This window comes from Sciurus vulgaris (genome assembly GCF_902686455.1).
Source record: "Sciurus vulgaris genome assembly, chromosome: 11".
NCBI lineage: Eukaryota > Metazoa > Chordata > Mammalia > Rodentia > Sciuridae > Sciurus > Sciurus vulgaris.
Genome location: NC_136472.1, coordinates 11,249,267 through 11,262,569, shown reverse-complemented (window position 1 = coordinate 11,262,569; position 13,303 = coordinate 11,249,267). Strand labels below are relative to the sequence as shown.

General features: G+C 43.0%; 1 pseudogene across 1 annotated transcript; it reads left to right on the top strand.

The window, feature by feature from the left end:
• The first annotated feature begins 10,373 nt into the window (after nucleotides 1-10,373).
• Nucleotides 10,374-12,983, top strand: LOC306638805 (YTH domain-containing family protein 2-like; annotated as a pseudogene). The gene is made up of 2 exons: nucleotides 10,374-10,626; nucleotides 10,728-12,983. The product of its transcript is annotated as a YTH domain-containing family protein 2-like (transcript).
• Nucleotides 12,984-13,303: the final 320 nt, after the last annotated feature.

Genomic DNA, 13,303 nt, shown 5'->3' with positions numbered 1-13,303 from the left:
ATCAAGTCCTTACTTATCATCAGTCTTATTGGAAAAATAGTCACATGGAATCTTAACTTTGAAATGAAAGTAACAGGTTTCATCTTCTTCCATTGTAAGATGTCCTTCTCTTGCAACTCTGTTGAATGGTCTTGAGCTTCTGTTTAATATCTTTGATGAAGGGCAGCTCATTATTCTGGTGTTTGATAGAAGGAAGCATATATTAATGGTCAGTATTTCCTTCCTCCCTCCTTCTCTCCCTGTCTTCCTTTTTTACAACAATTACCTTTTGTAGTTTCTCTGGACTCTTTTCTATGAGTAAAGTGTGGTGATAAATATATAATGTGTTAAGAGGTCAGTACTCTTAGAATGTCCAATAACAATTGCACAATAGTATATTGTGTTAATTTAACCATACAGTGCAAAAAAATGCTTAAGTAAACACAACAGGTACAAGCAAATTCGTTTTTTCTCATTTGTTTATCCAGTTATTTCATCTTACTGAAAATACATGCATTTCCTCATTGAGCTGTTTTGGCATCTTTGTTTTGAAAGTCAACTCTGACCTTGTATATATAGGATTATTTCTGGATTCTTATTCCTTTCCATTGATCTGTTTGTCTTTGAGCCAATACAATACTATCTTTATTATTGTGGCTTTACAGTGAGTCTTGAAATCAGGCAGTGTAAGACCTTTAACTTTGTTGTTTTTTTAAAATAATGGTGGCTTTTATATCCCTCACATTTCCATACACATTAGAATCAATATGTCAATTTCTAGAAAATATCTATTAGGAATTATTTTGTTTGAGATTCATTGAGTCAGAGTAGATATCTTACCAATTTTAACCCTCAAATCCATGGACAAGGACTGGGGATAGAGCTCAGTTGGTAGAGTGCTTGTCTCGCAAGTGCAAGGCCCTGGGGAATCACCAGCACAGGAGAAAAAAAAGAAAAAGAAAAAAAATCCATGGACATCTCTTGCTTATTTAGGTTTTCAATTTCTCCCAGTAACAATTTTTTTGAGTGTAGCAATCTTCCATCTGTTTTGTAAAATTTAGTACCAGGTGTTCCTATTGAAGGAATTTTAAAATTTCATTTTCCACTTGTTGCTGTTAGTATACAAACACACAACAAGTTTGGCAAATTATTCTTGTACACTGTGACTTGACAAATTTACCTATGGGTTCTGGCAGTTGTTTTGTAGATTTTCTAATACAATAACATGCTGGCTATGAATAAACTAGTTTTTCTTCTTTACTTCAAATCATTAGGTCTTCACATATTTTCTTGCCTCATTGCACTGTTCCAAAAAAAAAAAAAAAAAAAAAAAAAAAAACACATATACAAATGTTCATAATGGTACTATTCACAATAGCTAAAAGGTTGAAACAACCCAAAACTGTCTATCCATAGATGAATGGGTAAACAAGAGGCAGTATACCCATTTAGTGGAATATTATTCAACCCGTAAAACAAAACAAAGCAAAACAAAGTACCAATCCATCCTACAACGTGGATGAATCTTACAAAGCCATTGTTCTAAGTGAAAGAAGCCAGACACAAGGGATCACGTACTGTCTGACTCAATTTATATGAAGTACCCAGAGTAGGTCAATCCATAAACAAAAACTGAACACCTTTATTTGACGAAAGACAAAAACAAAGTTATTTACAGTAGTTTTTTGCTCAAAATATTTCAATGGGACAGCTGTGCTTTATCCTCCAGGTTTATCTTACAACCAAACCCAAGCAGAGGCTGCCCGCTGCCCTCACCCCCAGACGCCCCATTTACACAAGCAGGGTTGCCAGACAATTCAGCAGCTTGGCTCCCTCGCCCCTCACCCCTTCCCAGTTCACTGCACTGTAGGAAAGGAAAATCCTTAGTCCAGTACACCGAGTCACCCAGACAGGTGTCCTCCAACAGTTCCATCAGGCCTGGGCTCACAGACACTCTGGAAGAGGTGGAAGCACAGCAGCTTCAGATAACCTCGGCACTGTCATGTTGACCTTCCCCAACTGGGTGGCATGAGGGTGAAGATGCTCAATTCCCTGCAGCAAAGAGGCCAGAGGGAGGCAGAACAGACAGCCTAGGAAACCTGCCCATCCACGGAGGGCAAAACTCCCTTTCTGTAAGTAACCTATTCCCAAGCCCACTGCAAGGGATGGGCCAAGTCACTCAGAGAGGTAAGGGAGCCTCCCTGAGGGTGTCAGGGATCTTCTGAGAAAGGACAAAACATATGCCTTACCATGGCCAAGTCAGTCAACTCCCAGGAACCCCTTCCCCTCACACCCAGCCCAGCAACATCAGGAACTACAACAGGTCTGGGCTCTTGGCCTGTCTTTTGGCCCAGTAACAATGTGATTCAGAACAAAAATATTTTGGCCAATAAAAATTTAGGATTAGTGTTTCTTAAGACAGATAAAGATGGGGTATACTGCCATTGAACACGGTCAACAGTGAAACAGCAAAATAAAGTGTGTGTGTGGGGGTTAAGACCAAATGTGATGTTCACTGGGAAACTCAGGCAAGGCCCCTGCAACTCCAGTCTAAAGAAAGGTGAAGCACAGACACAGCTACCAGGCTTCTGGCCCATTTCCAGCCCCATGGCAGGAAATTCTCTGCTTCCTCCAGGAATAGCTTCCTACCACCTTTGTGGGAAAAGCTGTCTGTTCTAGTTGCTAGGAGGGCTTCCTGACCAGCAGATGGCTCACTGCTCCCCAAGTGGGAGCTTCTAACATTCCAGCCCCAAATTCCAAAAGGAATTTTAAAACTCAGGCTTCAGGGCAAAGCCTTCAAGAAAAAAAGGGGAAAATATCAACAAGGAAAAAAAAAAAAAAAAGGTCCATTGCGTCAGTCTAGCTTACTCCTCCACCCCCACCCGAAAACAGTAAAAACGAGTCTCTGGTTTCATCACCCTTCTCTGCTCCATGTCTAGGTTGAGTCAGGTTCTGCTGGACTCTTCCTTGGCTGTGGCTATGCCCTTCTGTGCTTGATACAAAAGAGCCAATGCCAAATTTCTTTTTCTGCCCCAAACAGTGTTTTGGTAGACCAAAGGAACAATAAAACAACCATTAGGAATTTCTCATTATACAGAGATTTAGCCGGTCCCCCAAATAAAAATACTCCTTCCTTGTAGGCAGTCCCCAGTTGCAGTGATCATTCCCAGGGGAGGATTAGACTCCAACTTCTATCTGGACACACACTCTCATTCCCCACACCTGGGCTAACTACTGCCATTAATGCAAACCACAGCAAAACAGGAAAAAGAAACAGTTCAGCAAAAATCTAAACATTCAACCAGAGTCCGTGCTGTTACATGTGCTGGGTCCCTCTTTTCTTTTGCCCACACTTATGAACTTGGAATGTCCACACCTGGTTTGACAGAAAGAGGCCCAGTCCAGGAGCAGCATGGCCCCAGCAGAGGTCTGAATGTGGACCCAGCAGAGGTCTGAATGTGGAAGGTTTCCTGAGCCCCGCCTTGGAAAGCAGGCTGGAACAAGGGGTCCCAAGGGATTCTCCAGAGGAGCAGCAGCAGCACCAGGCCTACCTCGGATCTCTTGGTCTCATCACTGAGGAGGCCTGGAGACAGAGTCAGCAGAGAGGTGCCCATCACAATGCAGAGATAGCAGCCGGAGACTTCTGGACAGAGGAGATGATGCTTGGCAGTGATCAATAGAAAACCCTCCGTAGGGAAGGGAAGCAAACCAGGAACCCAGAACAGCAGGCTTGAGCCCTGAGCACGCCTGGTGGCAGATGCCTACTTGGGGGTCTCAGAAACTAAAGGGAAGGGAGAGAGCAGCAACAGGGGTGCGGGGTCCTGCTGCTTCTGAAGCTCCATCTCAGCAGCCCTGTGCAGCACCACCTCCACCAGCGAAGCAAGCTGCTGAAGTCCTCCTTGTCCTGCTCTGGGGTGTGGGCGGTGGTGTATTGAAGAGTCCACCTGTGCGGCTCCCAGCCTCAGCCCTGGGCAGCAGGGCAAGGGTTCTACCGGCAGTCACTAGGGAGTTGGGGGGGCTCCAGCTCCGCCTGTGGGAAGGGGGCTGCGGGCTTTCGCCCCTGGCCTGTGCCAGGGCTTGGAGCACACACACGGAGAGCACATTGGTGGGGGCAGGGCCACCTCGGGAAATGGTGACCTGATTAGGGTCTTTGCCACCCTTCCGAAGCATGTCTGGGACTGGCTGCCACCGGGGTTGATGAACCAGTTAACGTATCTGCAGCACCGAGAGGCTGGTTGTCCAGAAAGGCTCAGCTTCTGCTCCCAGGGTAGGGGTTGTAGCCAGTCCTGGAGGAACTGCACGGGTTCCCGGGGCAGGTTCCCGCGGGCTTCCTCTTGCCCGCAGGGAGAGGAGGCCTTCATCCTCAGCCAGGTCACTGCCCAACACGGTGCCTAGGAGCTGGGCTGGACCTTCGCGAGCTTTCCCCAGCGGTGCCGGGCATCCCTGCGGGCCTGACAGTCGCCCGACAGCTGGCGGAGGGCCACGGGGTCCCTTCCGTGGGTGGCAACGTGTTTCGGGGCTAGACAGAGGAAAGGGTCGTGCAATGTTGTGAATGTACTGAGTGCCACTGACTTGTACACTTTAAAGTGGTTAATTTTATGTTATGTGACTCTCACCTTATTTAAAAAATTAAACAACAATAAAAAAGATGGGAAGAGAGAGGGGCACTGATCTAACCTAAGTAATAAAAGGAGGGGGGCCAGCCCACCTGGAGTCTCCCCCCAGGGAGGAACCTGTTCCCGTGTGGCGGCTGTTCTGGGGTCCAGGCACCTCTGCCTCCTCGGGGTTCTTGGAGGCTCTGATGGCCTCTACCTGTGACCATCCCTCCTACCCCTCTGGCATCTCTGGTTGGGCTCCAGCAAAGACTCACATACCACATGCTCCTTTCACATCTCGTCTAAAACGTGGAACCTGTTTTAAATGTCCTCTTTCTAAATTAATCAATTAATTTAAAAATATTTGTTCCCTGAAAATGGAACACGAAGGACTGCGTGCAAAAGGAGGGCGGTTTGTCGAGATCAGATGAGCGAGCTGGCGACCTGGTGAGTTTCTCACTTGGCTGAAGTGCCAGCAGGATGAAGATGCAGACTGGAATTTTAATTTGTTTGCTCTTAACCATGCATTGTTTAATTTATACACAATTGACTGCTGGTCAAGTACAGAAAGCACTGGAGAAATTGATGTTGAAATACATCTTAATAAGGAGCCCGGTATGATAATACTTTCACAAGTTTATTTCAAGATGATTTAAACTAGATCTTATCGAAATTATCTACACAAAATTCTCACATAACACATATCCAGATGTCCCAAACAATTTGAAAACCAAGGGCTAAGAGAGAAAAAATAGAAATGATTACATCCAATTTGCCTTTTCGTTCATTGGGAATTAATTCTATCCACACCTGCGATGGAGAGAAAACAGCAGTTTAAAACTGTCTTTATTCTCATGCTTTAGGGACACAAAGTTTAAACTATTAATATCAGTCTAGTGGTATTTGTAGTGTTACAATGCAAACATTTTAGAGCATGTTGAAAAAAAATACCGATTAACATAGTCCAGTGAAGAGCAGGTTCTGTCTAACCTTCATACTGGAATGGGTGAGGGATAGAAAGAGACGGAAGTGGGGAAGCCATTAGTGTTTCCTTCAAGGGAGTAGAAAAGGGAAGTCCCCTTCTCTCTCTGAGAAGGAAAATCTCTCCTAATATTTTCAATTTTTATTAATTTGCCTCAATTGAAATCATTTCTTTGATTAGTTTTAAGTTAAGCAACTGTTCATGCTCGCTGACTTTTGCATTGTATTTTTCTATTAAATTAGTCTCTATGTCCATTCTTGCCTTAAAAAATTGAGTTATCTGTATTTTCTTATTGATTTATAGACACTCTTTTGATGTGCTGCATTAACCTTATTGTGTTTAAGTGTCTTCTATTTTCTTATTTGACTTCTAAATTGGATTACCATTTATTTATTTCTTTATGTTTTGTATGGAGTAAGATTTGCTGCACAAATACATACAGTCTTACTTGTAGAGGGAATCTCAACCAACAGAGGTTATTCTTAGGGAATGGAATTAGGAAGGTATGATAAGGGGAGAGTTCATCTTCTGCTTTGTATCTTTCTGCACTGTTGTTAATTTCTAAAATAGCAGATATGATTGTGCTTTGATTTTTTTATGCCAGTGGGCATGTATCAGTATTCAGCATATTGGACCACATTTTCTTCTAAATACTTCTTTGTTTAATCTTAAAAAAGAATTCGAGGACCAAAGAAAGCCCTCAGGCATGTGCCCCACTGCTCCTGCTCCCTGAGGTCACTCAGCTCTCACTAATTTATAGCCTTGGCTGATGAAAACAGGTGCTGTCTGTGAAGACTGTGACTGTTTTGGATAATTTCCTCATTAAAAAAAAAAAAAAAAAACCCCTTAAATCAATGGGATGGACAAATGCCTGTGGGAGAGTGCAAAGTGAAGGAAAGTATCTAGGGCTAAGCCAGAAGTAAAGGTGATTTATTTTTTAAAATTCTTATATGATTATTAAAAAAAATGACATTTGCCAGTAAATGGATGGATCTGGAAGCTACCATGCTAAGTGAAATAAGCCAGTCCCAAAATCACCTGCACCAAATGGAAGAAAAAGTAGGCTCAAATCTTCATCATGTTGGCCTAGGACCAGACTTCCTTAACAAGACTCCCAAAGTTCAAGAAATAAAAGCAAGAATCAACAATGGGATGGACTCAAACTAAAAAGCTTTTTCTCAGCACAGGAAACAATCAATAACGTGAAGAGAGAGCCTACAGAGTGGGGAGAAAATCTTTACCACGTGCACTTCAGATAGAGCACTAATCTCCAGAATTTATAAAGAATTCAAAAAACTTAATACCAAAAATACAAATAACCCAGCCACATAAATGGACTAAGGAACTGAGCAGACTTCACAGAAGAAATACAATCAATCAACAAATACATGAAAAAATGTTGGCCATCTCTAGTAATTAAAGAAATGCAATCAAAACTACACTAAGATGTCATTTCTCTCCAATTCAATGGCTATTGTCAGGAATACAAGCAACAATAGGTGTTGGTGAGGATGTGGGGAAAAAGGTATGCTTATACATTGCTGGTGAAGTTGCAAATTGGTGCAGCCACTCTGGAAAGCAGTATGGAGATTCCTTAGAAAACTTGGAATGGACCCACCATTTGACCCAGCTATCCCACTCCTTGGCCTATACCCAAAGGACTTAAAATCAACATACTACATTGACACAGCTACATCAATGTTTAAAACAACCCAATTCACAATAGCTAGATTGTGGAACCAACCTAGATACCCTTCAATAGATGAATGGATAAAGAAACTGTGGTATATATACACAATGGAATATTACTCAGTCATAAAGAAGAATAAAATTATGGAATTTGCAGGTAAATAAGTGGAGTTGGAGAATATCTTGCTAAGTGAAATAAGCCAATCCAAAAAACCAAAGGCCAAATGTTTTCTCTGATAAGTGGATGCTGATATATAATGGGGGTTGGGGTTGGGGAGGGTAAGGGAAGAATAGAGGAACTTTGGATTGTGTAGAGGGAAAAGAGGAGAGAGGAAGGGGCAGGGGGAAGGAAAGATGGTGGAATGAGAGAAACATTATTACCCTATGTACATGTATGATTACACAATGATGTGATTCTACATTGTGTATGACCACAGAAATGCTAAGTTGTACTCCATTTGTGTACAACGGACCAAAATGCATTCTGTTGTCATGTATAACTAAATAGAACAAAACAATAAAAAAACCCAAAGGTCAAATGTTTTCTTCCTTTATTCTGATATGAGAAAGCTAAACTACAATAAGGGTGGAGGAGGGGAAGAATAGAAATTCAGATTCGACAAAGGCAAATGAAGGGAAGGGAGGGGGATAGGAAAATGAAAGACTGTGGAATGAATCTGACACAACTATCCTATGTACATATAAGAGTACACCTTGAATCTCACCATCACATATACCCACAAGACTGGGGTCATAATTAGAATAAGATGTATTCCATGTGTGTATAATTATATCAAAATGGATTCTACTGTCATATATAACTAAAAGAACCAATAAAAAACACTTTATATATAATTTAGAAAGTACCAGAAATAATACAATGTTGGGGGTGAATTATCTGATATTTGAAACCACATATTAAACATATTCTGTAGGCGGGTTCAGTATGACTTTAAGCAATGCCACCTGGAAGACCAAGTCCAGGAACTCATAGAGGAAATGATTTTCTGAACAACATGGAACACCACACAATCTTCCACTCCAGTTGCAGTACTGGTGGCCATTATGGTGCCAGTCCAGATTATTGAGTGTTTACCACATTATCAGTTTTCAGAGTGTGGCAGACAGTTTCAGTTGCTGGGGTCAGAGTACTGACTAGAACCAATGGGGCCTGGACAACTATTTCCTCCAAAATGTTGGAGATACCATCCTTTCAGACGTTACTGCCTCTAGCTTTTTCTCCTTGGGGATTCTGGTCTTTTAGTTTTGTTACCTTAGAAATGGGATTGAGATAAGCATTTTCAACCGTGTTGATGGGATGACCTCCACAGCACCCACCGAAGTATGAACGAATGCAATGGGAGTGCACACCACTCAGTGGAAATCCATACTGTGCAGTGAAAATTCTAGTCAATTAATTGCAGGGCCAATCTATTTCTGGAGAACCATCTCCTACAATAAGAGCTCTCTTCTTTACTAAGTAAAGAATAACACACAGGACATCATGAACAGAGTGTGTGCCTTCTTTAATCACTAGTTAGAATCACAAACAACTGTTTTTTCCAGAGCTTGCCCAAAGTATCATGTTGAGAAGTTTGCCAGAATCACTTAAACTGATCTCTTCGGCCTAACTCAGATGAACCAGCATGGTAGCAGTGAATTGGTCAATATGAGCAACTACTTGGTTCCAAGTTATCTTACAAGTAAATTCAGTGTCTTCTCTTTCAATATCCTTAATCACCATAATTTTCATTTGTTCAGAACATAGGTTGCAAGATGACTAAGAGCATGTCTTAGGATAGACTACTGTGTTTAGAAGGACATTATATCCTTTTTAAAAAGTTTTTGCTTCACTGGAATCAAAATACAGGCTGTCTCTTCTTGCAGCCGTTCGGTTTCAGGCACGGTACAAACTACTTTTTGATTATTCATATCTGTTTTGGCAGTAGATAAGAAAAATAGGAATAAACTTGATCTCAGTCTTTTAGCTCTGGTTATGCCAGAATTTGTCACTGTTTGGGTGAGAACCAGCCCTTCTACCAACGCACACTCGTCAATTGTCCCACCAAACTTGTCAACTATTTCAGTATCTCTGTGATCTGCACCAGTAGCGGTGGCTTGGTCAATCGCTTTCATTGCCACAGTGCGCTTATTGGGAAAGCAGACTTTAATAGTGAGTGTTTCAGTTCAATGAAGTGCTTGCTCCATTTAACAGTTTCTCTGTTGCCCAGTTCCATAGGAAGAGACATGTCAGTCAAGATCTCCCTGCCCCATTTCAAACCCTTTTCCAGAGCCTCTGGAATGACTTAGAAATTATGATTGGATAATCCCTGTTTTGAAGAATTTTGATACAGGAATCTAAGAGAGAGCCAGCATGATGACCATGGATGTGCTGCATCTCCGCTTCTGCACCTTGAGCCTTAGACAACTCCACCGGTATTTTGGCTTCTTCGGATGTAACACTTTTGTTTCAATATGGCGGCACCTCATTTGTAATGGCCATATCACCTTTCCATTTTGGATCATTTTATTTATTATTCTTTTTGGTCCAAGACTTGTTTGAACATCATCCAAACCACTTTGGTGGTGGAAATGTTACTGACTGGCTTATTGTGATTCTGAGAAGCATCTTTCCTGCAGCCCTAGAGGATGTCCGGCTCTGGGATGCCAAATTCTCTGGCCAGCAAACTTGTCTAAGTCATGTGGGAAGGATGGGCAGGACACAATTCCAGGTAGCCATGAAGTAAAGTTATGCATTCACCTTGATTATTATTTCTTTCCAAGTATAGTTAAAATTGTCAACAGTTTAAAAAACTGTTTAAATTATTTGTTTTATTAAAAAATTTCCCCCAACGTTATTGAACTATGGTTGACACTTAAAAATTGTATGTATTTAAAGTACACAACTGAGTGAATGTGAGAGTCAGCGCTCGCGCTGCGCGCGCCGCCCGCCTCCGCCGCTCGGCGCCCTTATTCCGGCTGTGAGGGGCGGGCGCGCGCGTCCAAGCATAGAGACGGGCGTTGAGGTTCTCGGGCTAGAGCGTCCTCCAGGTCGGAGCCGAGTCCGAGCCGCGCGCTGCGTCTCCGCTGCGTCCGCCGAGGCCTCCCGAGTGTCAGGGACAAAAGCCGCCGCCGCGCCGCCTGCTCCCGCCGCCGGGGCTCATCCGCTTGCCCGCCGCCCTGAGGAGAGTCCGCTGCCGTCGCCACCCGTGAGGATCCGAGAGCCATGTCGGCCAGCAGCCTCTTGGAGCAGAGACCCAAAGGTCAAGGAAACAAAGTACAAAAATGGATCTGTACATCAAAAAGGATGGATTAAATGATGATGATTTTGAACCTTTACTTGAGTCCACGGCAAGGCCCCGGTCTTGCTCAATTGCCCAGGTGGGCCTCGAACTTGGAATCTTTCTTGCCTCAGCCTCCCTGAGTAGCCGAGTTTCTTATACATAATGGATTTGGAATAAATGCATATACTGCTATGTCAGGACTCCTACTTACCCAGTTACTACAGCCGCCTCATTGGCTTCTCCTATTCTTTGGGTGAGCTGCTTGGTCTACTGGGGTGACACAGCCATGCCCTATCTAACTTCTTATGGACAGCTTGAGCAACGCATAGCCCCACTTCCTACCAGAGTGCAATGTTGGGCAGCCAGGAGCCCAGGTAGCACCTTCCATTTCTTGGTCAGCCATGGGTTTTTAATTTCTTTCCTAGTGGGATTGACTTCTCAGCATGGGAAATAACAGTTTCTCAGGGACAGTCCACTCAAGCTCTTGGATATAGTAGCAATTATGCTTATGCACCTAGCTCCTTAGGTGGAGCCATGAGTGATGGACAGTCAGCTTTTGCCAATGAGACCCTCAATAAGGCTCCTGGCATGAATACTATAGACCACGGGATGGCAGCTCCTGAAGCTGGGTAGTACAGAAGTTGCAAGCAGTGTTCCAAAAGTTGTAGGTTCTGCTGTTGGTAGTGGGGTCCATTACTAGTAACATCAATGGCTTCCAATAGTTTGCCTCCAGCTACCATTGCTCCTCCAAAACCAGGCATCTTGGGCTGATACTGCTAGCAAGCCTGCAAAACAACAACCCAAGCTGAAGACCAAGAATGGCATTGCAGGGTCAAGTCTTCCACCATCCCCAATAAGCATAACATGGATATTGGAACTTGGGATAACAAGGGTCCTGTGGCAAAAGCCCCTCACAGGCTTTGTTCAGAATATAGGTCAGCCAACCCAGGGGTCTCCCCAACCTGTAGGTCAACAGGCTAACAATAGCCCACCAGTGGCGCAGGCAGCAGTAGGGCAACAGACATAACCATTGGGCCTCCACCATCCACCACAGCCTGCCCAAATCTCAGTCAGCAACAGGCAGCTCAGCCACCCGCTGGGTAGCACCTCGGAACTGTGGCACAGGGTTTGGTCATAACGGGGGTGGATGGTATGGAGTAGGACAGTCTCAGGCTGGCTCAGGATCTACTCCATCAGAACCTCACCCAGTGTTGGAGAAGCTACGGTCCATAATAATTAAACCCTAAGGATTTTGACTGGAATCTGAACATGGCCGGTTTTCATCATTAAGAGCTACTCTGAGGACGATATCCACCGTTCCATTAAGTATAATATCTGGTGCAGCACAGAGCATGGGTAACAGAGACGGGATGCTGCTTATCGTTCCATGAACGGGAAAGGCCCCTGTTTACTTACTTTTCAGTGTCAACGGCAGTGGACACTTCTGTGGCGTTGCAGAAATGAAATCTGTGGACTACAACACATGTGCAGGCGTGTGGTCCCAGGACAAATGGAAGGGTCGTTTTGATGTCAGATGGATTTTTGTGAAGGACGTTCCCAATAGTCAACTGCGACACATTCGTCTAGAGAACACGAGAATAAACCAGTGACCAACTCTAGGATACTCAGAGTGTCCTCTGGAAGAGGCTAAGCAGGTGTTGAAAATCATAGCCAGCTACAAGCACACCACTTCCATTTTGATGACTTCTTACACTATGAGAAACGCCAAGAGGAAGAGGAAAGTGTTAAAAAGGAACGTCAAGGTCGTGGAAAATAAAAAGCAGTTCTGCATAGACTGCAGCAACGGTTGCATCTGGCATATCCTAAGCGGAAAATTGACCTTCAAGAGAATTAGGACTTTTTTCTTAATTTCATTGACTTACAGAGACGATTGCAGACTTGCAGTTTAAGTATTGGAATTTCACAAAAGACATAGGACTTAACTGGAAAATGAAAAAAAAAAATAGGAAAAAGAAAAAAAGTAAACAAAAAATTCCTCTAGGTAGTTTAGGTGAAAAATGTCCCTTTTATTTTGGCTTCGGTTGTGATTTTCAGAGCATAATGCTTTGGTTTTTTGTCTTTTACTATGTTTTTCGGATTTTTAAGTCCGTAAGTGCATACAGTTTCTCTAATTTTTAAACCCTTTCCTCCTCCCATTTTGACATTTGCACTTGGAGAACACTTGAGTTGCAAAGGTTGGGTGTCCATCCCAGAAAGTGGGAATTTGATTTTTCCCTTCCGAACTGGAAGAACATTTTTTATGAAGAATTTTTGTCTAGGAGAATTTAAACAGTGTTACCCAAGGTTGTGTCTTTAAGGGTGGTTCATTTTCTCTGACCCTTTGTTACTCAAAGTACTAGGAGTCCTAAGAAATGTTCTGTTCTTGTACATTATACTGATTAAGTCAGGATTAATTTGATTTCAAAGCTAAGAACAGTGATAAAAACTCGTTTTCAGAAAGAGAAAAATATTTTAAAACGTGTAGGTGAATGTGAATGTTTCTTCAGTTTTCTTGTTCAGCCAATGAGGAAAGGGCATTGCCTTTCTTTTTTTTTTTTATTGTAAACAAATGGGATACATGTTGTTTCTCTGTTTGTACATGGCGTTAAGGCATACCGTTTGTGTAATCATAAATTTTACATACAGTAATGTTGTTTGATTCATTCTGTTATTTTTTCCCTTCCCCCCACCCCTCCCACCCCTCTTTACCCTCTATACAGTACTTTCTTCCTCCATACTTGCCCCCCTCCCTAACCCTAACTCTAACCCTAAAC